We start from the raw sequence: 24,507 nt of genomic DNA, 5'->3' as shown, positions 1-24,507 counted from the left end.
CAGGAAGAAACAGTCAACCAGTTTCAGGAAGGTCAATACTGGCCACCTCATTCCCATTTCTACTATATCTGATCCATACTGTAGTATTTCTCTTTTCTTCCCATTTCTATTATCCTTCACTTCCATTCAAGGTCACTTAAACTCTCCTGTTTTCCACTCTATTAAAATGGGAAGCAGGAGAGGGGTCAAAGGTGCTGGTAAGCTATCTCAGGTTAGGGAAGGAGGGTCAAGGCAATAGAGGCCTAAACTTCCCTTACAGCCTCACTAAATCTGGTGTACAGTGGAGGGCCTCCTCTTTGTCCCATAGGCCTCAAACACAAGTCCCTTTGAAATAGAGGCAGAGTTAAGATAACAGCAAACAGGAACTTAATGGGGATTATTTTCACTGCTTTTTTATATATCAAAATAAACTTTATTCTTAAAAATTACAAGAGTAAATTGTGCAATGCTTTTTCATTCTTACATTCAAAGACATCCCACCTCTCCCTGAAGTTCTGGGAGTCTCCTGCATATTGATAGCAGCTCACTGATGCCTGCAAATTATATACAATATCCTGGAAGTTGATTTTTTTGTGAGAGGGAGGGGGAGAGGGAATCCTGATTGGTCTCTCTTTGTGGTAAGTAGACCTATCAGTATTTTCTGTGGGCAGAAGCACAAGAGATCCCCTCTTCCAAGACAAAGCAGTTCTTCAGAGATGCCAGAGCATTCTATGTCAGGTGCTTCCAAAAAATCTTGGGGGAAGTTCCAAATGAGAGACCAAATCTTGAAAAATCTTTCAGTGGTCAATACAGAGAACCAAGATGAGGTGAATCCAGAGCAGATTTTGACTTTGGCAGAGAGATTTCCAAATGTGATCAAGGCAAATGCAAGAAAACAGCTCCACTTGGAAGTTCTGGATTATGTCTCAACTAACCTTGAAGGACTGGTGCCAAACTACAAAAGTTTGCCAGTTGGTGAGTTCTGGGGAAAGCTGTCCAAAGCAAAATCTGTGAGCACAGGGCAGTTGAGATTCAAAGAGTTCTGCCAGTTGATGAAACTGCTTTTGGTGCTGCCAAATTCTAATTGTGATGTAGAAAGGGCATTCAGCATGGTGTGTCACATTAAGACAGAATTCAGAAGTCAGCTGTCTCACAAAACACCTGTGAATCTGATGTCTTGCAAAATTAACAAATTCATTGACACAGACTATGAGGTTGAGACTTCCGGCAAAATGCTCAAATCTGCCAAGCAAGCCACATCACAGTACAAGGGAAGTTTGCAAAGAAATAGAAAAGCTATTTACATTAGCATTTAGCTATTAGCATTGAGACTGCCAACAAAATACTAAACAAGGAATATATATATAAATATATATTCCTTGTGTGTGTGTGTGTAAATAGTTTCAATATGTGATCAAATAAATTGTTGTGTTCTTTCATAATCGAACGTCCTGTATACATACACCCTTGGAGGTTGACCGGGGGGGGGGGGGGGGGATATGGGGGGCGGGGGTTGGTGCTGCTACCTCCCTGAAATGAGTTTTTGCAGGGTGGGATGTCTGCATTTATAGACAATGTATTAAGTGATGTTCTATTTCATCCCTTAAAATCAATAGGACTCTTGCACTCTTGTGACCCTATGGTGTGATCCACTACTACAATAACTGAGGGGTTTCCTAACCTAATACAGCCCCTCTATGTCCAGTAGTGGAAGAACCCTATACCGTGGTCCTACCCCAGCTATTCTTTGCAACAGCTGCACCAAGTTTCAGTCCGTCCCCCAGCACATACTCCTGCAGCCTGGAATGCGCCAGTTGGCAGCGTTCCTCTATAGACATCACGATGTGCTGGCAGACTGGCAAGTTTCGAGCAGGCCAAGTCGAATCTTCCAGCAGCACTCGATGTCTGTCTTTGTGTGTGAATCTTAGAGCAGGTTGTAGATCAGAGCTGCTCGGGACAAACCATGACACAGGCCCTTACAACTTCCTGCACGCCCTTTTCACAAATCCACAGTCCGCAAAGAGGTAAGCAAGCATCTCATCCCCGTGGCAGTCGTCCTGCGGGCAGGGTGTGGTGGCGAAGCAATTGCTCCATTTTTGAATGATAATACAACCAAGATTCTTTCTCCCTTTCCATCACTCCATACCATACCTCAGTTGACTCAAGCAACTTTAAACAAATTAAATTTCTTGTAACAAAAGCACTATGTTACAGCATAACAAAGCTATTGTAGCAAGCTGTTTCATCAGGCGTGACATGCTAACTGAATTGCTCAAAATTAGCATTCTCATTATTTTTATTTTTCCATCAACGCTGTACCCTAATTGCTGCACACAAAGCACAAGTAGGAAATAAAGATGGCCTATTTTTCCCCAAGGTATATATTATTTTAAATGAAGTGGAACACAACAGAAGATATATAAAAAGCCTATTTTATGACATTAAAACTGGCAGAACAAAGGCATAAATACAGCCTAATTGTTGTACTTTTCTGCTCCTGTTCACTTTCAACATTCCCTTTATAACTGACTGGGGTCATTTCTCAATCAACCAATTGCCCCTTTCCCTCCTTTTTCTTGAATGCCTACACTTCCCATTATGGCTGATATAACCCTTGACTTCTTACCTCCCCTCGCCCCACAATCCAGGGTCTTAAGCAACTCCCTCCACCCACCTCCTTTCAATTCTGTATATTCCATTCACTGCTCAGAAAACACTTTCTATTAGACAATGAGGAAAGAAAATGAATACTTGACAAAATATTTTTCATCAGTTCACACAAATTACTCCAACTTTCTGTCTGTGTATTCCTTCGATATTGATTCACTCATGTTCCATCCTCTGCCTCAAACACTGTCCAAAGGAGCTCAATACAAATCAAATTTCCAAACTCAAATTTCAACACTTCCAGGTGATCTTACATTCCCCACCCAACTGTTTTCTTCTCTTTTCTACCATTTTTCACTACCAAATCACTGCGCATATATTTCATTTATTGCTTAAACTCCCTTTCCACCTTATTGCTTAAACTCCTACTTTCCACTCTACCAAAGATATTAATTCTTTTCTCTACCACCACCGTCTTCCATCCATGTTCCTCAGTACTTAAATTTATCATCCTGTTAAATTAACTTTCTCCTTTTCTCATGAACTTTATCTTTTCACTCTTCACAGATGCTGCCTTACCTGCTATTTCTATGATTTAAGGATTCCAATATCCCTCATATATTCATCACAAAAAATTTTCAACACTAAGAATAAAAATTGCTGGCAACACTCAGCAGGTCAGGCAACATCATTACAACAGCTGAGTGTAGGATCTCTGACTTGAAACTTCAGCTACTTTTCTGTTTGCACAGATGATTTAACACCATAAATCAGCGAGTTGTTTGCTATGTCTGCTCCCTCACTGTGAAACGGGAACACCTCTTTTTCCCTTATTAGGGAGAGAGAGAGAGAGAGTCTGTGCTATGTCGAATTACCAGGTGAACGAGTAGACTTTGGGGTACTGCAAGTCTGTGCCTTTACTGACACTTTGCTGCATGCTTGAATGCTTGGTGGATGGCGCTGATTTTTTTTGCTGGTGGGGGAGGGGGGTTCGTTGCTTTGCTGCTGCTTATGTATGGGTGGGGGAGCTGGGGGGCGCTCTGGGATTCTAACATTTAACTGTCATTCATTCTTTGGGGCACTCCTCTGTTTTCGTGGATGTTTGCAAAGAAAAAGAATTTCAGGATGTATATTGTATATATTTCTCGGACATTAAATGTACCTATCAAAACCTACTGATGACTAATCTCCATTTTGAGCATTTTCTGTTTCCCTTTCAAGATGTTTTGCTCAGATTTAGAAATGGATCCAATTTATTAAAATTATTTTCTCCCTGCACAGTTCAAGCAGATTATAATGGATAGGTCGTCTTAAAATAATGTAGAACTTGAAAATTCAAAAAAAAATTTTTGGAGAGTGTAATGTACTTGGATATTTACTCATCCAAGTATAGCTAAATGACTAGGTTGATCAGAGTATCCAGGCAGAGATCACTAACACTGTACAAACACTGTCAAGAAAACATTGCTTTTTCAATAAATCAGTAAGAAGTCATTTGGCAAAGTTTCATCAGCAACAGAGTCTCAGCAATAAATGAAGAATGCATAGGTATTAGGTGTACTCCATTTGCAACAGAAAATCTACAAATTATGCAGGAATTGCTCATTTAAACCTTAAATTGGATCTATATCCAATCATCGTACTGAATGTGGCTGTGTCAAAAGTATACAGCTCACAAAATGGGCTCCAAGATGAACTCAAATCAGGTTTGCAAGCATAGAACCTAGTAGGAAGAGAATGAGATTTTCGAGAGGCAGTGTATATGCCCCTTCAAATTACTGGAATCCAAATTGGGAAGAAAAAAATTGTTGCAATTTCCAGATTGTACAGAGACTGTGGATAAATTTCAAAGTTATTCGCTGAAAGTGGTCTGGAATTGAAATTGGGATTTGAAACACAGGCTTAATTTGTCAAATAAGCAATCATGTTTTCAGGCAATTGTAGTGTAAATTTGCTTTATTTTGAAGCTCTTAACAAAATGTTCTGCTGAATCAATACAATATAATTCAGGTTGACCTTCTATAATCCAGCACCATTGGGGCCTGAGGAGAGCCGGATTAGTGAAAATGCTGAATTACAGAAGAATCACATGAAGCAATAGCTAACCGCCTCATCGTACCTTTAAAATACCATGTAAATCAGTACAAGTTAGATAATAATGAAACAGAAATATTAAATGAGTAGCAAGTGAAATTTTAATAAAGTAATATACTGTACAGGCACAGATAAAATAAAGGGTACAGGTAAATGTACAGGAATTAATTTATACAGAACAGTTGAGCACTTCTGCTTCTAAAGTGAGACGTTTAATATACCTTCAGGCAAAGTTATGTGTCTGCAAGTGTGGGGTTGTCAGGATCATCAACATCTTCATCTTGAAAAATGAGTGAAGCATCAGGAACTGGTGCTGAAACTGGCACAACAGTTTCTTCAAAAACTGTTGATGTTGGTGGCAGCACATCTGGATGAGCAGAAGCAGAAGTCAGAGAAAGAAGGTCTTCTATCCGCCACATTTCATGCAACCGCCAGGCAGCTGGGGATTCGGTGCTGAGCTCTTCCCTCTTCACTTGCAGTTACTGAGGGAATCCTCGTTAGTTTCTTTTCCTCTGCTTAGTAATATGCTTAAATTCAGCAGGATGCCACGTCTGATCTGAGGTCGTAGGCAGAAGACAACAGAGTGCCGGAGGGCAGTGTGTGACTGCCAGCAGGTGGGCGAGAAGGCGGACTGACCCAGCACGCGCCAGTTCCCCCGCTGCTGACGGGTGAGACAGGTGGCCATGGCTCATGCAAATGATATTAATAAATGCAGGAAAACAAGCAGGAATCTTCTGTCTGTGCTTACAAGAGTGCACCAACACATGAACAGATCGAGCGCAACCAAAACAATGCGCAGCAGATTGGGTTGGTGGCCCGGGAAATTTGAAATTACCATTGCGCGGAAAATTTGAAATCAGTGCCGGATTATCGAAGGAACCAGGTTACAGGTAGTTGGATTAGTGAAGGTTGACTGAACAGGAAAAATAGGCAAATCAGCCCCTCAAACCTGTTCTACCATTCCCTACAAACATGGATGGTCCTTCATCTCAAAACCATATTCTCATACTCCCCATACCCTCTCAATAGCTAAACATTACGCAAACATCAGTAAGTATCTACATATTTAACCTCGTGTCAAAGTGGTAGTCATTGATTAAGCTGCTAAATATGGTTGGGTCCTTGATATTCCCTGAGGAATTCCTGCAGCAATATCCTGAATTATGTATAAGATTATATGTATGCATAGTTCAAAATGCACATTTCAAATGTTTGAAGGTTTCTATAGCTAATTACAAAAGGAATTTGAAATGTCTTTTACTATCTAGAGAAAATGGAGGGCTGATGTAAAGCATGAATTATTCATAAAATGTTAACTTATATTTTATGTTGGTTGGTTAAATTCCAAAAATTTTCTTTACTACTATAAATCCAAGAATCAAACTCAGTATGATTCCTTGTATATAAAAATACAATCATTCAGATGTTTGCATCTCTGTTTCTATACTGAAAACAAAGGATCACACCTCCCTTTATTACATTCAGTACAACTAAAAAAGACAAATCTAAAAAAAAGACCAGCAAGAAAGAGCAATGGGATTTTCATTCCTTTGCAAAGCTACACCAAGTCTTACTCCCATCTGAAAAGACCTTTGCAGGAATTAGTTAAGAAATTATTGGCTGCTACAAATAATGAAAGCAATATTGACATCTATATACAGTAGCTGGTGAAACTAACAAAGTAGATCATGAACTGACTAGTGGAATTACCAATCAGCTGAGCAAAGTAAAGTTTTCAAGCTGTAACAAAGGTTTTGAGAGAAGCAAGTCAAGGCTAGCTTACATCTCAAGTTTAAAGTTTAATTATCATTCAACCATATATGAATATAGCCAAACGAACTGTGTTCCTCTGAGACCAAAGTGCAAAGCACATTACTAACAGCACACAGTGCACTGCAAGTAGCACATATTGTTATGATATCAGAAAACATACAGTCACATAGAGAAAACATATATAACCCAAGTCCCTGAGCCCTCCTGGTCCAGCTTGTTCTTCCACTGAGTGAACTCTGAAGAACAATGCCAGTGAGAGAGGCCAACTGCCCATCCAGTACGAAATCCAGCGGCACACAGCCAGTTCCGATGTCTCTGATACACCATCAATAACTCTTGAACACGTGAGGCGAGATATAGGCTTTTATTGGCTGGGAGAAAGAACAAGCAGCAATTGACCACCACACTGCATCCTGGAGACTGAGGCCGGGGCGGTATCTCCAATCGCCTTTATACCAGGGTCCGTGGGAGGAGCCACAGGAGCAGTCAGCGGGGGGGGGGGGGGGGGGGGGTGTCCAGACAGGTATATGTAGTTCACCACAGTCTTCTTCATCAGTGACGGCCACCAGGCGACTTCGAGGCATGTGGACCTTGTTCGTGCGACAACTGAGGCAACGCAGCTCCCCTGCCAATGAACCAGTGGAACGGGCTTGCCGTGTTCTGAAACTGCCACTGAAAAGTGGCGAACGCAGTCTGCAAAGCACCAAGTCTACCGCAGCAGAGCAATATATCATGCAGATCAAACTAAACGGGGAAATAAGGTTCCATCTGGTTAAATATAATCAAAAAACGTTGATTATGTGGCCTTTACCCACTGATAACCAATTTAACTCCATTTTCCCTGGGTGTTTATTCTTGTGTTTTATTATTATTACTATCATTTACTTTTACTGTGCCTGAATGCAACAATTTCAACAAGCAAACCTAGACAAACATATTTCCAGTGTTCTTAGCTAATCACCATTTTTTATGCCTCATTGACCAGGAAAGAATTTTTGAGAGTGCTCATCACTCGACTTTTTCCAGATATGATTTCCCCCACTCACACTACCTGTATACTTTATCAAATAGCACGGGTGCCCTGTAGCAGCCTTTGCCACTCCTCATTACTCGAGCCCCACGAGACGCACATGATCCTACCGGGGAGGAAGTAGGTAGTCTTAGTGAGGCAAAGCACATGGGATTCCAGTCACGACTGCAGCTCCAACAAATTATCAAGACTGCAAACAGCCTAGCTCAGACAAGGCCAGCTCAATCTAGAAATAGTAATGAAATCAGTGGTAATGGGAAAGAAGTGCAAAGGAATAGTCTCTTGAGAAGTAGTCAGGCAGCTCAGCATTAACCACCACAAAGCAACCCACCTGACTGGCACTCCATCAACCACCTCAGACATTCATCGTCAGCAATGGTGCACAGTTCCTGCAAAATCACTTCAGCTGCTCCTTTCTCTAACAGCACCTCTCAAATGCATAGCCTCTGGCAAAGTGGAGGACTAGGACAATAGGTACATGGAAACACCACCACCTACATATGCCTTCCGAAATGCCCACCATCGTGACTAGAAAATAGTTAAATCATTGAAAGCATCCCCATAAAGCCCATTCTTTATCCCACCTTCCCTTGCTTCACTGTTGTGTATTGACCTGCTGGCCCAGACTGCAGACTCCTGCATAAAAGACATCTAGTAGGATTTAGAGATTCCAATGGAAGTTTGTTGCAATAAGACTTTACTTTTAAAATTGGCATGGCATTTATGTCATCTGTTTCATGTGTGTTGCTGGCTTTACTATCCCCTCTTACAATTCAAATTTAATTTACTTAAACATAAACAGGGTGGTGGGGTGGAGATATATCTACACCAAAAGAGGTGTAAGGTGCTCCTTCCCTCTGTTTGCCTGCAGGTCACCCTTGGGCAAGGTGTAGCACCTGCTTAGCCACCGATCAGGGTCACATGAAGCCAATGGAGCAGGTGGTGGATGGTCAGATGAGCAGCGGGTGCGTATCACACCAGTGAAAATTTAGATCCGTTTTTAATTTTCTGCTTCCATTAGAAAGCAGGAAGTGGGTTGTGGAAGAAAGCACATATCACTGGTTTTGCAACCACTGATGCCAGGCAGACAATCCCTAAAGAGTATTGATATTGGTTGGGATCATCTGCCTTGTAAAGACACTGCCCAGAAAAAGGCGGACCACTTCTGAGGAAAAGTTTGCCAAGAACAATCATGGTCATGGATAGAGGGAAGACCATGATCACCCATGTCATACGACATGGCACATAATGATGATGATGAAATGTAAACACTGGCTTTTTTGGAATTTCTGCAAAGAACTTATTTCAAACAGCAAAAGCTAAAAGCAGTTTTCCATTTCAGTTATGCTTTAAAGTATAAATCAATATCTTAATTAATCAATACAGTGTTCTTTCAAAGCAGTATCCGGAAATAATTGTATTAAAATAAAAAAGAATAAATGTTACGGAAATTTGTGGAATTTGTAGCTACATACAGCTGTGGAGGCCAGGTCGTTGGGTGTATTTAAGGCAGAGATTGATAGGTTCTTGTTTGGACACGGCATCAAAGATAACGAGGAGAAGGCAAGGAACTGTGGTTGAGGAAGAGAAAAAAAAAGGATCAGCCAGAGCAGATTTGATGGACCAGATGGCCTAATTCTGCTCCAGTATCTTATGGTCTTATGGAAATGTTTGGTTCAATGAGACCAAACTATCAAGCACCCATTTATCCCAATCCCATTTTATTCTCATTTCATTCCCATTAACTCCCCCCAGATTCTACCATTTACCTAAACACATGAGATAATTTGCAGTGGAAAAGTAATCTACATTTCTTTGAGATGTGGAAGGAAACCAGCAGACCCAGAGGAAACCCATGTGGTCAGAGAGAGAATGTGCAGATTGCACACAGACAGCATCAAAAGTCAGGATTGAACTGGTTGACTGAAGCCAAGAGGCCCCTCTGCCAGCCATGACACTGTGTCACCCCAAAAAGGGTACACTCTTCATGTTTTTCTTGTTTTGTTCCAATTGGTTTGATTTTGCTGTTAACTAAAAAAATTCAGCAGTCTGGAGAGTTTAAAGGCCAACTTAATCGCAGCACAGAAGTTCCCACAAAGTGCTGGCAGAATATCTAACAAATACAATCAAATCACCATTGTGGGCGAGTCTAGTTACAGCATGGCAAGTTTACATCAGCAGTGTGAACATAAGAACTTACTGTAGAAATACTGATAGAAGTATGTGCAGATGCAAAGGTCAAATATTTGATAGCAAGCAATTATCATTGAAATTTTCATTCACCAGAATGCAGGTGGAGAAAAATTATCATGGAGCAATAGAATCTGCAGCACAGAAGTGTACAATTCTTCCAGTCCTGCTTGGGCCAAGTCTTTGACAGAGTTATCGAACTCAGCCACTCAAAAATAAAAGTATAAAAGTCAGGAAGTCACTTTGAGCTTTATAAAATTTTGGTTAGAACACATTTAGAGTATCGCATACAGCTCTGGTTGCTTAATCACAGATGCTTTGGAGAGGATACAAAGATCTTCACCAGTTTGTAGCCTGGATAACAGAGTATAGGCTAAATGGACTGGTTGGACAAACTCTGGAGTGTAGGCGACTGAAGGGCAAACCAATAGAAGCTTTTAAATTTTTGAGCCATAAATTAGTTAGATAGTCAAAGCCTTTTTTTATCCCATAGGGTGAAAATGCCAAAAACTTAAGAGATGTTTGGATAACTACATTAATGAGAAAGGTATGGAAGGCTATGGTCTGGGTGCAGTCAGATGGGACTATGCAGAAAGCTAGGCCAGCATAAACAAGATGGGATGAATGGCCTGGTTCTGTGCTCAGTGACTCTATAACTAAAGAGTACAGCTTTAAGTGAGAAAGAGAACATTTAAAGAAGATACAAGAAGCACACACACACACACACACACACACAGAATCAGCCAGGAGAGAACAGTGGGTCATAGGAGAAAGGGAAGGAGGAGTGGAACCAGAGGAAGGTGAGAAGAGGTAAGAGGCCAGAGTGAGGAATAGAAGAGGGGAGGGGAAGGGGAATTTTTTTTTACCATTAGGAGAAATTGATCTTCATGCCATCAGGTTGGAGGCTACCCAGACAGAATATATGGTGTTACTCCTCCACCCTGAGAGTGGCCTCCCTATGGCACAAGAGGAGGCATGGACCAACATGTCGGAACAGGAATAGGAAAGGAAATTACTATTCTGCCCCATGACATATTTCTTGTAATATCATGGTCTCTTACATTGTTTAGCAGCCTCATGTAGAGCACAATTTCAAAGGCCTTCTGAAAATCCAAATCAACAACATCTACTGACTCCACGCAGACTGGGAGACTGTTTCGCTGAACACCTACGCTCAGTCCGCCAGAGAAAGCAGGATCTCCCAGTGGCAACACATTTTAATTCTACATCCCATTCCCATTCTGATATGTCTATCCATGGCCTCCTCTACTGTCAAAATGAATCCAAACTCAGGTTGGAGGAACAACACCTTATATACCGGCTGGGTAGCCTCCAACCTGATGGCATGAACATTGACTTCAGTAACTTCCGTTAATGCCCCTCCTCCCCTTCTTACCCCATCCCTGACATATTTAGTTGTTTGTTTTTTTTCCTCTCTCTCTGCCCATCACTCTGCCTGTTCTCCATCTCCCTCTGGTGCTCCCCCCCCCCCGCCCATCTTTCTCCCGAGGCCTCTCGTCCCATGATCTTTTCCCTTCTCTAGCTCTGTATCACTTTCGCCAATCACCTTTCCAACTCTTAGCTTCATCCCACCCCCTCCATTCTTCTCCTATCATTTTGCATTTCCCCCTCCCCCCACTACTTTCAAATCTCTTATTATCTTTCCTTTCAGTTAGGCCTGACGAAGGGTCTTGGCCTGAAACGTCGACAGTGCTTCTCCTGATAGATGCTGCCTGGCCTGCTGTGTTCCACCAGCATTTTGTGTGTTTTATCTACTGACTCTCCTTTGTCTATCCTGCCTGTTATTTCCTCAACAAATTCCAACAGATTTGTTAGCAAAGTTTTCCCTGAAGGAAACCATGCTGACTTTGGCTTATTTTGTTATGTGCTTCCAAGTCCCCTGAAACCTCATCCTTAATACATTCCAACATCTTTCCAACCAGTGAAGCCATGCCAACAGGCTCATAATTTCCTTTCTTCTGCCTCCCTCCCTTCTTAAAGAGAGGAGAGACATTTGTAATTTTTAAGTCCTCTGCAACCACTACAGAATCTAATGATTCTTGAAAGATCATTACTAATGCTTTCTCAATCTCTGCAGCTACCACTGTCAGAACCCTGGAGTGTAGTCCATCTGGTCTGGGTATCTTATCTACCTACAGACCTTTCAGCTTCCCAAGCACCTTCTCCTTAGTATTAGTAAAGACACTCGCTTCTGCCCCCTGACATCTCGCATTTCAGGCATTCTGCTAGTGTCTTCCACTGTGAAGACTGACACAAAATACACATTAAGTTCATCCACTATTACTTTGTCCCCATTACTAGATCTCCAACGTCATTTCCCAGCAGTCTGATATCCATTCTTGTCTTGATTTTACTCTTTATATATCTGAAAAAATCTTCTGGTATCCTGTTCTATATTATTGGCTAGCTTATCTTCATATTTCCTCTTTTCTCTCCTCTTGGCTTTTTTAGTTGCTCTCTGGTGGTTTTTAAAAGCTCCCCAATCCTCTACTTTCCCAGTAATTTTTGCTACACTATATGCCCTCTCGTTTGCTTTTATACTGTCTTTGACTTTCCTTGACAGCCACGGTTGCTCCATCCTCCCTTTAGAATACAGTACCTCTTCACTTTTGTGATGTACCTCTCCTGCACCTTCCAAATTGCTCCCAGAAACTCCCGCCATTACTGTTCTGCCATCCTCCCTGTTAGTATCTCCTTCCAAACAACTTTGGCCAGCTCTCCTCATGCCTCTGAGATTCCCTTTACTCCACCATATTACTGATACATCTGACTTTATCTTCTTCGCAAGCTGCAGGGTGAATTCTATCATTTATTGATCACTGTCTCCATAGGATTCTTTACCTTAAGCTCCCTAATCAAATCCAGGTCATTACCTAACATCCAATCTAGAATTGTTGTTCCCCCAGTGGGCTCAACCACAAGTTGCTTTAAAAAGCCATCTCATAGGCTTTCTACAAATTATCTCTCTTGGGATCCAGCACCAAACTGATTTTCCCAATCTACCTGCATATTGAAATCCACTATGACTATTGCAACGTTGCCCTTTTTACATGCCTTTTATATCTCCCATTGTAATTTACAGCCCACATCCCAGCTACTGTTCAGGGGCCTTTATGTAACTCCCATCAGAGTATTTTTTACCCTTGCAGTTTCTTAACTCTACCCACAAGAATTCTACAACTAGAATTTTGTGTGTTGTACAAAGTAGTAACACTCAAAATCCACTAGCCACAACTACAGTCGGCCTTCCTTCTCCGCGGGGGATTGGCTCCAGGACCCCCCGCGGATACCAAAATTTGCAAATGCTCAAGTCCCTTATTTAACATGTATCACTGCGGTGGTCTTTAGGACCCAGCGGAACCCTGGACTTTATTTAACATGTTTCCGTGCGGTGGACATTAGGACCTGGTGGCGCAACTCTGAATCCGGAATGTTTCTGTTCACGAAAATAATCACAATCACAATTGAAAATAATGTGGAAGTAATAACGCGATCAGAAAGAGGTGAAACGCCATCGGTCATTGGAAAATCGTTAGGCTACAGTCGGTCAAAGATCGGAACAATTTTAATGGAGATTGTAAAAGGCCCTGCCCCAATGAATGCTACAATTATTACTAAGCAACACAGTGGTTAAATTATTGAAATACATATGTTTCTTAAGTGCTTTATATGCATAGAAAGGTAAAATATGTACTATATATATATACTATATACTATATACTAACGTTTGACTAACTGACGCTAAATAATACCGGATGTACCTGTTCCGACTTCAAATCTGACTTTAAGACAGACTCAGGAATGGAACTCATTCATAACCCGGGGACTGCCTGTACTTTTAAGTCATTTCTAGATTACTTATAATACCTAATACAATGTAAATGCTATGTAAATAGTTGTTTAGGGAATAATGACAAGAAAAATTAGTCTGTATATGCTCAAGCAATGAGTGCTGGAGAGAGAACTTCCGGGTTTTCCTGATCCGCGGTTGGTTGAATCCGCGCATGCGGAATCCGCGGATAAGGAGGACCGACTGTACTCAAACCAAAACTGATTTATTTCTGGTTTTCTGTCTGGAACAAATTCTCAATCCACATCAGCTTTTCAACTCAACATTATGCAATCTAATTGAGTTAATTAATCTCCTGAAAGACCAAAAACTTCACGTCAACTTGTTTTCCCTTTTCTATACAGCTAGATAAAAAATTGCAAAAAATTCGTCAAACATGATTTCCTTTTCATAAATCCATAATGTTGTGCCTGATTTTATTGGTATTTTCTCAGTACAGTTGTTTCAAACAATAGATTCTGGTTTGTCAGGCTAATTGGTACAGGTCTGTTTCTTTTCAACTTATTTTCTTAAATAATGCAGTTACATTTGCTGTCTTCTAATCAGAACAAACCACTCTAGAATCTAGATTTTTAGAAAATGACATCCATTATTTCCAAAGCCATCCCTGGTATGCAGTCTGCAGATTCTGGAGATTAATCAGCTTTCTATTCCATTAATTTCTCCATTGCTAGTTCTTAATTAAAGTGAACTTCCTTTGAGGAGATCATTCACTTGAGACCTTTAATGCTGCACTATTTTGGGGAAGTTGGTGCGTCCTCTGAGAAGACCGGCACAGACTGCTTGCTTACTTTCTCTGCCATTCCCTTAATTTGTCTTTTTCAGTCTATATAGGGGTCATATTAACTTTAGTTAAATGTCTCCTGCTAGAACTCTAATTTTATGTTACTGTTCTAGTTTGCTTTGCCTTTCTTTATGAATTCCTTTGACCACCTTTGCTAAATTCTGAACTTTACACAATTCTCAGACTAATTTTATATCATTTCTTGCTTTTCAATCTAGTCATCTTTAAATTTGCTTGATAGTCGAGCTGATTCGCAATCCTAATTTGACTTTAAAAGGGGTAAGTATTATTTGGAAGCTACATATGAACTCCTTAAATGTTAGTCATTGCTTGCCGACCATTGTTCTTTTTAATACAGTATAGTGTCCCAGTCCACTGCAGTAGCTAATTCACATTTTTCTCCTTTGTAGATTGTTTTATTTAGGTTTAACACCCTAGTTTAAACCTAATAAACCAGATAAAATAAAATTACTTTGAATTTTTATATTATACTATCTCCTTCAATATGCAAGTGATACAGCCTACCCAATGTCATTGGCTGAGTGTAACTAATACTGCAAAGGTGGGAACATGCTAATCACTGTTCCTGAGAGGCTGCTTAACTACTTTTTCCACATTACTTAACACTGGATCAAAATTACCTGGTGTCCTTGTTGGTTCTTTAATATACTGATCTAGAAAACCATTTCTTAACGTATTCCATGATTTGATGTTATTACCCTATCATTTCCATTGTGTTTTGAAGAACGTCCTTTTGCTTTTATCTCTCTATGCTCTACATTGACAACTAAGTAGTTGTCGGTTTCAAAGCAAAAATGATCTGCCCATCACACCCTCTCATTACCTGATCCATCTCCCCCGTCATCACATCCAAAACACACGGAGCTATAGAACTGTTTGTCACTTTTCCATCACAGGAATTGAGAAAAAGTATGATTATACGCTCACTGTAACCTGTCTAGCTTCATGAAGCAAATTGAAAAGTGAACTCATCAACTTTGGTGCCATTGTTAATGAATCCTTCTGGACCAATGGTAATGGTATAAATGTGTTAATCAGCACATCCACGCTCAACTTAGAGGGGTGGCACAGTAGCGCAGTGATCAGCACAACGCTCTACAGTATCAGTGACCCAGGTTCAATTCCCACCACTACCTGTAAGGTGTTTGTACGTTCTCCCCATGACCATCTGGGTTTCTTCCGAGTGTTCCACTTTCCTCCAACAGTCCAAAGATGTACCAGTAGGTAGGTTTCTTGGTCATTGTAATTAGGCTAGGATTAAGTCAGGACTTTGCTGGGCAGCGAGACTCTGAGTGCTGAAAGGGCTTATTCTGTGCTGTATCTCAATCATAAACAAATAAGTAAATAATCTGCGCACTAACCCAAAGTAAATCAATGCTCTAAGGTTGCTTCATCTAAGTATCATTTCCTGCAACTTAGTAAACAGTGAATGAAAGGGCAGATGTGAAATCTGGAGGATGATATTCTCTGAAACAAAGTTAAGATGGCAAAACTTTCACTTGAAACGATCCAGGATTTAATCAGGAATTTCAATCTAGTGGTACCTAACATTCAGAAGGTGATAACAGACTCAGAAAATAAATTAACAACATTTAATAAGTAGTTGGACAGGTATATGGATAGGAAAGGCTTAGAAGGATATGAGCCAAATTAGGCAAATGGGACTAGCTTAGACAGAAATCTCATCAGCATGGACTAGTTGAGACAAAGGGCCTGTTTCTGAGCATTTTGGCTCTAATAAAATCCAACAAGGCAGTGTTATTGACAAAATCCTTTCAGTCCTCAACCCACCTCATTTCACCTTTTTTGCATGTTTGAAAATAGTGCCTGTACAAACAATGAGATTCATACCTCCTTAAAGGAGAGTTAAGGCCGTACACACTTTTGACTAAAAGCTTTGCATACACCTGCCTTTTACCTTTTCTTGTCCACGCTACCTCTTCTGAGATCAGTGAACACAGATAAATGGGATAGATCAGTAATCTACAGTATATTGGGTGGATCAAAAGTTGTGTTCTGCCTCAAGAGGCACTGTTGTATGCAGTTCGTTTTGTACAAACATCACTTCCTGTTCACAAGCTGCACTTAACATAATTTCCTTCACGGGTTAATTCGGATTTCTACTTGGAGCAAACACAGTAGAAAGACATCAATCTCCATCCACTCTTTATTTGCCCATGGAACAACAACACCTGTGAGTCTTAAGCTTTTCTTAATATTGGTAAGCATTTAGTAGATGTACTGTGAAGGAAGTATTATGTTTATTGTTCATCACTATGAAGCTATTGTTGCAGCACTAATTCACTCTAGCTGACGACATAGCTGTGGAATGCTGCATGTGTGCGTTACCTTGTTTAATGCTGATCAATAATATCAGTATACTCAGAGGTGTGATGATTCAGTATTGAATCTAAAATGTGTTTTACTTAACTTTCTTCAGTTTCACAAAGTTTTCTCATTAAAAACCTGAAGAAAGACTCTAGCTCGGGTGATTCTTGAGAAGGTGTTTAACTCCCCGTGTAGCTTTGTACATAATGGACTAGGAGGCCAATGGAGTGAAAGATAACTTGTCTTCAAAGGCATCGCCACAGTCAGGAGAAGCATCTGAACACTGTACACCACAATGTCAGCTTCCAACCCCAGCAACTTCAATTGTCAAGCCCTGGAAGTCAGGTCAGAATGTGGAGCACTGATTGCGTCGTCATGATGCTCAAGCAAAACCATGATTCTGATTAGCATACACGAGGAAATATATAATGTATTCTGATTAGCATAGCTGCAGCACAGGCCTCACGCTAGAGCTGAGGAGGCAAGAACGAGAGCAATATATGCTCAGTGTGAAATACAAATGCTAATGCTGAAAGCTAATTTAGACATGAGAAAGCTCGCACAGACGTAGAGAAAGCATGTGTGGAGGCTACATTGAGTGCACTCAAGGAGGACTGTGAAGCTGAGGCTGCCTTAGCAGAGTCAAAGTGTATGAAGCAGCAGCTGACTTAGATAGTGGTAGTCGTCTCTCTAGGAAGGTGACGGAAGAACTGACCATTGGTGCAAGTCCTCTAACACAACATGGTTGCTCAGCAGAGGAGGAAATCAAAGCAGCAGGCTATGACAGGGACCAGCTTCCTGTCAGGCTTCACATCAAATTTCCACCCAGCCTTCTTCCTGGACTTGCATCCTCTGCCTCAGATTCAAACCCAAAGAAAAATGAACATTCATTTAAGGTACAAACCAAGAGACATTAAAACATAGAAAACCTACAGCACATTACAGGCCCATCGGCCCACAATGCTGTGCTGAACATGTACTTACTTTAGAAATTACCTAGGGTTGCCTCTATTTTTCTAAGCTCCATGTACCTATCCAGGAGTCTCTTAAAAGACCCTATTGTATGCACCTCCACCATCATTGCTAGCAGCCCATTCCACGCACTCACCACTCTCTGCGTAAAATCTTACCCCTGACATCCCCTCTGTATCTACTTCCAAGCGTCTTAAAACTGTGCCCTCTCATGTTAGCCATTTCAGCCCTGGGAAAAAGCCTCTGACTATCCCTCTCATCACCTTATGCACCTCTATCAGGTCACCTCTCATCCTCTGCTGCTTCAAAGAGTAAAGGCTGAGTTCACTCAACCTATTCTCATAAGGCATGCTCCCCAATCTAGACAACATCCTTGTAAATCTCCTCTGCACCCTGTCTATGGTTTCCACATCCTTCCTGTAGTGAGGGACCAGAAATGCCCAGAGTCAGCCAACTAGGAAACACATGGGTGCTCATCACTTAATAAGAGCACACAAAGGATGAACAGTGCACCAAGAGCATCAGTGGCTCACACTTCAGAAGCTACTGCAGAACCAACTGCACGCCCCTTACTTACTGCACCAGGCTATGGTGACACAATAGTTTAAGTGAGATACTGAATCTGGCCTGAGAAGCCCTGAGGCAGAGTCAGTCCGAATGTGGACAAGACAGTCATCCGGAGAGCGGTGGAGAATCTAGGGACTGTAGCAAAGTAAGCTGGAGAAGCAGTAACAATATATTGCTGAACACAGATGGACACAAGGGGCAGCAAGCCCCAGTGGTCTCCAGGAAACTAAGCCAAGAACCTACTGACACAGCATCAGAATCAGGTTTAACATCACCCGCATATATTGTGAAATTTATTGTCTTTGCAATGCAACACATCCTACAAAGAGTATTCACCCACTTGGAAGTTTTCACGTTCTATTGTTTTATGACATTGAATCACAGTGGATTTAATTTTTTTGACCCTGATCAACAAAGAAAGACTCTTTTGTGTCGACATGAATATAGATCTCTACAAAGTGGTCTAAGTTAATTACAAATATAAAACACAAATAACTTGTTGCATAATTATTCACCCCCTTCAAGTCAGTATTTAGTAGATGCACCTTTGGCAACAATTACAGCCTTGAGTCTGTGTGGATATTCCTGTGTAGCTTTGGCTTTATGCTTGGGGTCAATATCTTGCTGGAAAACAAATCTTCTCCCAAGTCACAGTTCTCTTGCAGACTACATCAGGTTTTCCCTGTATTTTATTGTATTCATTTTACGCTCTACCTTCTCAAGATATCCAGGGCCTGGCTGCAGTGAAGCATCCCCACAACATGACGCAGCCATCATTATGCTTCATGTGGGGTGGTGTGTTTTGGATAATGTGCGATGTTTGGCTTATGCAAAATATAGCATTTAGTCTAATAGCCAAAAAGCTCAATTTTGGTTTCATCAGACCATAGAACCTTCTTCCAGCTGACTTCTGAGTCTCCCACATGCGTTCTGGCAAACTCTAGCTGAGATTTCATGTGAGGTTTTTTCAACAGTGGCTTTTTCTCTGCCACTCTCCCATTAAGCTGTGACTGGTGAAGCACCCAGGCAACAGTTGTTGTATGCACAGTGTCTCCCATCTCAGCCAATGAAGCTTGGTAACCCCTCCAGAGTTGTTATAGATCTCTTGGTGGCCTTCCTCCCTAGTCTCCTTCTTGCATGGTCTCCAGTTTTTTTGAGGACGGCCTGCTCGAAGCAGATTTACAGCTGTGCCATAGTCTTTCCATTTCTTGATGAAAACTTCAACTTTATTCCAAGGGGTAATCAGTGACTTGTAAATTTTTTTGGATCCATCTCCTGACTTGTGCTTTTTAATAATCTTTTTGCAGAGTTGCCTGGAGTGGTCTTTTGTCTTCATGGTGTAGTTTTTGTCAGGATACTGACTCACCAGCAGTTGAACCTTCCAGATACAGGTGTATTTTTACTACAATCTATTGAAACTCCTTGACTGCATACAGGTCTCCAAAAACAGATCTCCATTTAATTAATGATGTGACGTCTGAAACCAATTGGCTGCACGAATGATGAGTTGGTGTGTCATATTAAAGTGCGGTGAATACTTATGCAATAATTATTTTGTGTTTTATATTTATAATTAATTTAGGTCACTTTGGAGAGATCTGTTTCCACTTTTACTTGAAAGAGTCTTTTCTGTTGATCAGTGTCAAAAAAGCCAATTAAATCCACTGCAATTTAATGTTGTAAAACAATAAAATATGAAAACTTCCAATGGGAGTGAATACATTTTACAGGCACTGTATATATTAAATAGTTAAATTAATAGATAGTGTAAAATTAGAAATAAAATAAGTAGTGAGGTAGTGTTTGTGGGTTCAATGTACAATCAGAAATTGGATGATATAGGGAAGAAGCTGCTCCTGAATTGGTGAGTGTGTGCCTTCAGGCTTCTGACCTCCTCCCTGATGGTAGCAATGAGAACAAGGCATGACCTTAATGATGGACATCGCTTTTTTGAAGTATTTCTCCTTGAAGATGTCCTGGATACCACAACAGCTCATGCCCACGACAGAGCTAACTGAGTTTACAACTCTCTGCAGTTTATTTCAATCCCTCCCCCATCCCATACCAGACAGTGATGCAGCCAGTTAGAATGCTCTCCATGGTATATCTGTAGAAACTTGCGATTGTCTTTGCTGATAATCTCCTCAAACAATGTCAGGCTTTCAATCTCCACCTACGATGCTGTGTTTTAATTACAAAAGATACACTACACTGTATTTGTATTTTACTATTTTAAAAAAATGTTTTATGTAAGGTATAAAAAAATCAACATTATAGACTTCTTCTGGACTTTCATTATTGATGATCTTTGCAAACTCAAAATTGCTTTAAATCTTGAAAAGTTTAATGCCGTCTTAAATTTCTGCAATCAGCCTGCTGAATATTCACAATTACCTTCAATGTTCAGTTTGTAGTGATAGATCTTTGCTTGTTTCATCTTCAGCAAACTATTAAGTGGTATATATTCACCTCAGCACTGCCGAATCCACTCTTTCAATACACATTCGAGATCTTCATTTTTTTGTTTAGACTACATATGTGAGGTCACTTCTCAGAACTGTCTATGATGCACAGATATCTGTGTATCACGTAGGAATCTTCCCAGTGTCTTGTGGAATTTTCCATTTGTGACATCATGTCAGTGTTCAAAAAATGTTAAATTTTGGAGGTTTTCTGATTAGGGGTACTCCATCCACTCTGTAATGGATCACCAATATCGCTTTAGAGTCACAAGGTCCTAAGTAGAACCAAAGTAGTGGCTGAACTACCAGAGGGGAAAGGACCCTGGACTTGATGTATGCTAACGTTAAGGATGCTTACAGCTCCTCTCCCCTCCCCCCCCCCCCCCCCCCCCCCCCCCCCCCCCCCCCCCCCCCACTGGGAAGGTCAGATCACAACCTGGTGCATCTCAAACCCTGCTATGTGCCTCTGGTGAAGAGTAAACCTGCAACCTCGAGGTCAGTGAGGAAATGGTCGGGGGAGGCTTATGAGGCACTTCAGGATTGTTTTGAGGCAACAGACTGGCAGGCACTCTGTCAGCCGCATGGAGAGGACATTGATGGGCTCACAGAGTGCATCACTGGTTACATCAACTTCTGTGTGGACTGCAATGTTCCGGCAAGAACTGTCCTTTGTTATTCAAATAACAAGCCATGGGTAACAAAGGAGATTAAGAACATCCTGAACGCTAAAAAGAGGGCGTTTAGAGATGGAAATAGGGAGGAGCTGAGGACAATACAGAGGGACCTGAAAGCCAAGATCAGGGAGGCTAACGACAGGTATAGGAGGAAGCTTGAGTGGAAACTCCAGCAGAACAACATGAGAGAGGTCTGGAGTGGGATGAGGACCATCACTGGGTTCTGGCAAACCAGCAACAGAGGAGCTGAAGGCAGTGTGGACAGGGCCAATGAGCTTAACCTGTTCTTCAACAGATTTTGACACTGTGGCCCCTGCCCATCCCCCACATGATTCATCTGTTGTCGGCCCCCAACCAACACATACTCCACTCTCCCCTCCTACCCCTCCTCACAGCCCCCCCACCCTGCTCTCGTGACTACACCCCTCCCTCACCTGAAACCACCACGGTGGGCTTCACAGCTGAACAGGTGAGAAGAAGCTGAAACGTCTCCACCCAAGCAAGGCTGCAGGCTTGGATGGTGTCAACCCCAAGGTGCTCAAAGCCTGTACCCCCCAGCTATGTGGAGTACTTCAGCATGTCTTCAACCTGAGCCCGAGTCTCCAGAGGGTTCCTGTGCTGTGGAAGACATCCTGCCTCGTCCCTGTACCGAAGATGCTGCGCCCCAGTGGCTCCAATGACTACAGACCGGTGGCATTGACCTTCCACATCATGAAGACCCTGGAGAGACTTGTTCTAGAGCAGCTCCGGCCTATGGTTAGGCCACACTTAGACCCCCTCCAGTTCGCCTATCAGCCCCGACTGGGAGTTGAGGATGCCATCGTCTACCTGCTGAACCATGTCTACGCCCACCTGGACAAGCCGGCAAGCACTGTGAGGGTCGTGTTTTTTTGACTTCTCCAGTATATTCAACACCATCCGCCTTGCTCTGATGGGTGAGAAGCTGACAGTGATGCAGGTGGATGCTTCCCTGGTGTCATGGATTATTGATTACCTGACTGGCAGACCACAGTACGTGCACTTGCAACATTGTGTGTCAGAGTGGTCAGCAGTACTGGGGCTCCACAGGGGACTGTCCTGTCTCCCTTTCTCTTCACCATCTACACCTCGGACTTCAACTACAACACAGGGTCTTGCCATCTCAGAAGTTGTCTGATGACTCTGCCATAGTTGGATGCATCAGCAAGGGAGATGAGGCTGAGTACAGGGCTACGGTGGGAAACTTTGTCACATGGTGCAAGTAGAATCATCTGCAGCTTAATGTGAAAAAGACTAAGGAGCTGATGGTGGACCTGAGGAGGGCTAAGGCACTGGTGACCCCTGTTTCCATCCAAGGGGTCAGTGTGAACATAGTGGAGGATTACAAATACCTGGGGATACGAATTGGACAATAAACTGGACTGGTCAAAGAACACTGAGGCTGTCTACAAGAAGGGTCAAAGCCATCTCTATTTTCTGAGGAGACTGAGGTCCTTTAACATCTGCCAGATGATGCTGAGGATGTTCGAGTCTGTGGTGGCCAGTGCTATCATGTTTGCTGTTGTGTGCTGGGGGCAGCAGGCTGAGGGTAGCAGACACCAACAGAATCAACAAACTCATTTGTAAGGCTAGTGATGTTGTGGGGGTGGAACTGGACTCTCTGACAGTGGTGTCTGAAAAGAGGATGCTGTCCAAGTTGCATGCCATCTTGGACAATGACTCCCATCCACTCCATAATGTACTGGTTAGGCACAGGAGTATATTCAGCCAGAGACTCATTCCACTAAGATGTAACACTGAGCATCATAGGAAGTCATTCCTGCCTGTGGCCATCAAACTTTACAACTCCTCCCTCGGAGTGTCAGACACCCTGAGCCAATAGGCTGGTCCTGGACTTATTTCCACTTGGCATAATTAACTTATTATTATTTAATTATTTATGGTTTTATATTGCTTTATTTCTTCACTATTCTTGGTTGGTGCGGCTGTAACAAAACCCAATTTCCCTCGGGACCAATAAAGTATGTCTGTCTGAATGATATAGCACTTGCAATTCCTCTTACCAGCAATCCAAAACCTCTACAGAATGGGGAAACTAACAAAAAATCTCTGGGTAGAGTATCAGAGAAAATGATTGAAAACTTCTATTGAAACTTCATTACTGAAGTCTATATGGAAATAAGCATTTCATCACTTCCAGTTATTAATTGATTTCAAGTAATTCATAAATATACATTCACCCATGTGTACACTGGGGGCAACTGTTGATCTTAAAAGCTGTTTTGGGTTGAGGAAAGGAACTGCTAATGGAACCCCCAGGTAGCTTTGACTTTCTATTTGTAGTATAATGTCAGGCAAAACAACATCAACACCTTCAAATGAGAGCTGCTAAAAATATAGTGAGAGTGCAGGGCTATCAATCAGCTCTTCAATACCAAATAGAATTGTTAATTAGATTGTGGCTAAAAATTGACACAAAGTTCTCATAATTTTCAAAATTTTTCTTGAAGTATTATTGTTTACTTGCCAAGGTACGAAAAACTGAAGATTACTTGCAGCATTTACATGGAGCTTTGTGGGTCATTTATAATCCAAAGCAGAGAGTGAACCTAGGTAGGTGAAAGATAAATCCATTCATCCTCTTCTTCAACAATCTGCTGTGATAGATGCATGTGTCCATAATCATCATTGCAGGCTTAACCACTGCATTGTCCTAGTCGGGGGAAAAATTTTGTCTTCACATCAAGAACACTCTCCATTATGTTGTGTGATAGTACAAGATGTGCTAAATGGGATAGACTGACAGCAGATCTGGCACTTCAAAGCTGGACATCAAGTTTGCTGATGACACCACTGTCAAGGGTGGTGATGAATCAGCATGTAGGAGGGAGACTGAAAATCTGACTAAGTGGTGCCATAACAACAATCTCTCAATGTCAGCAAGACCAGGGAGCTGATTACTGACTGCAGGAGAAGGAAAGAAGTGGTCCATGAGCCAGCCCTCATCAGAGGATTACAGGTGGAGAGAATAGCAACTTTAATTTTCCTCAGTGTTGTTATTTCGGCAGATCTCTCCTGGGCCCAGCACATAGGGGGCAATTAGGATGGAAGCATGGTAGTGCCTCTACTTCCTTAGGAATTTACAGAGATTCAGCATGACATCTATCTAAACTTAT

General features: G+C 41.7%; 1 protein-coding gene across 9 annotated transcripts in view; it reads right to left on the bottom strand.

The window, feature by feature from the left end:
• adam22 (ADAM metallopeptidase domain 22) overlaps positions 1–24,507 on the bottom strand; it is a 309,560-nt gene that overhangs the window by 250,392 nt on the left and 34,661 nt on the right. The window lies entirely within an intron of this gene.

This window comes from Hemitrygon akajei, chromosome 8 (genome assembly GCF_048418815.1).
Source record: "Hemitrygon akajei chromosome 8, sHemAka1.3, whole genome shotgun sequence".
NCBI lineage: Eukaryota > Metazoa > Chordata > Chondrichthyes > Myliobatiformes > Dasyatidae > Hemitrygon > Hemitrygon akajei.
The sequence above is the reverse complement of the archived record's forward strand: the minus strand, read 5'-3'. Positions and strand labels throughout refer to the sequence as shown.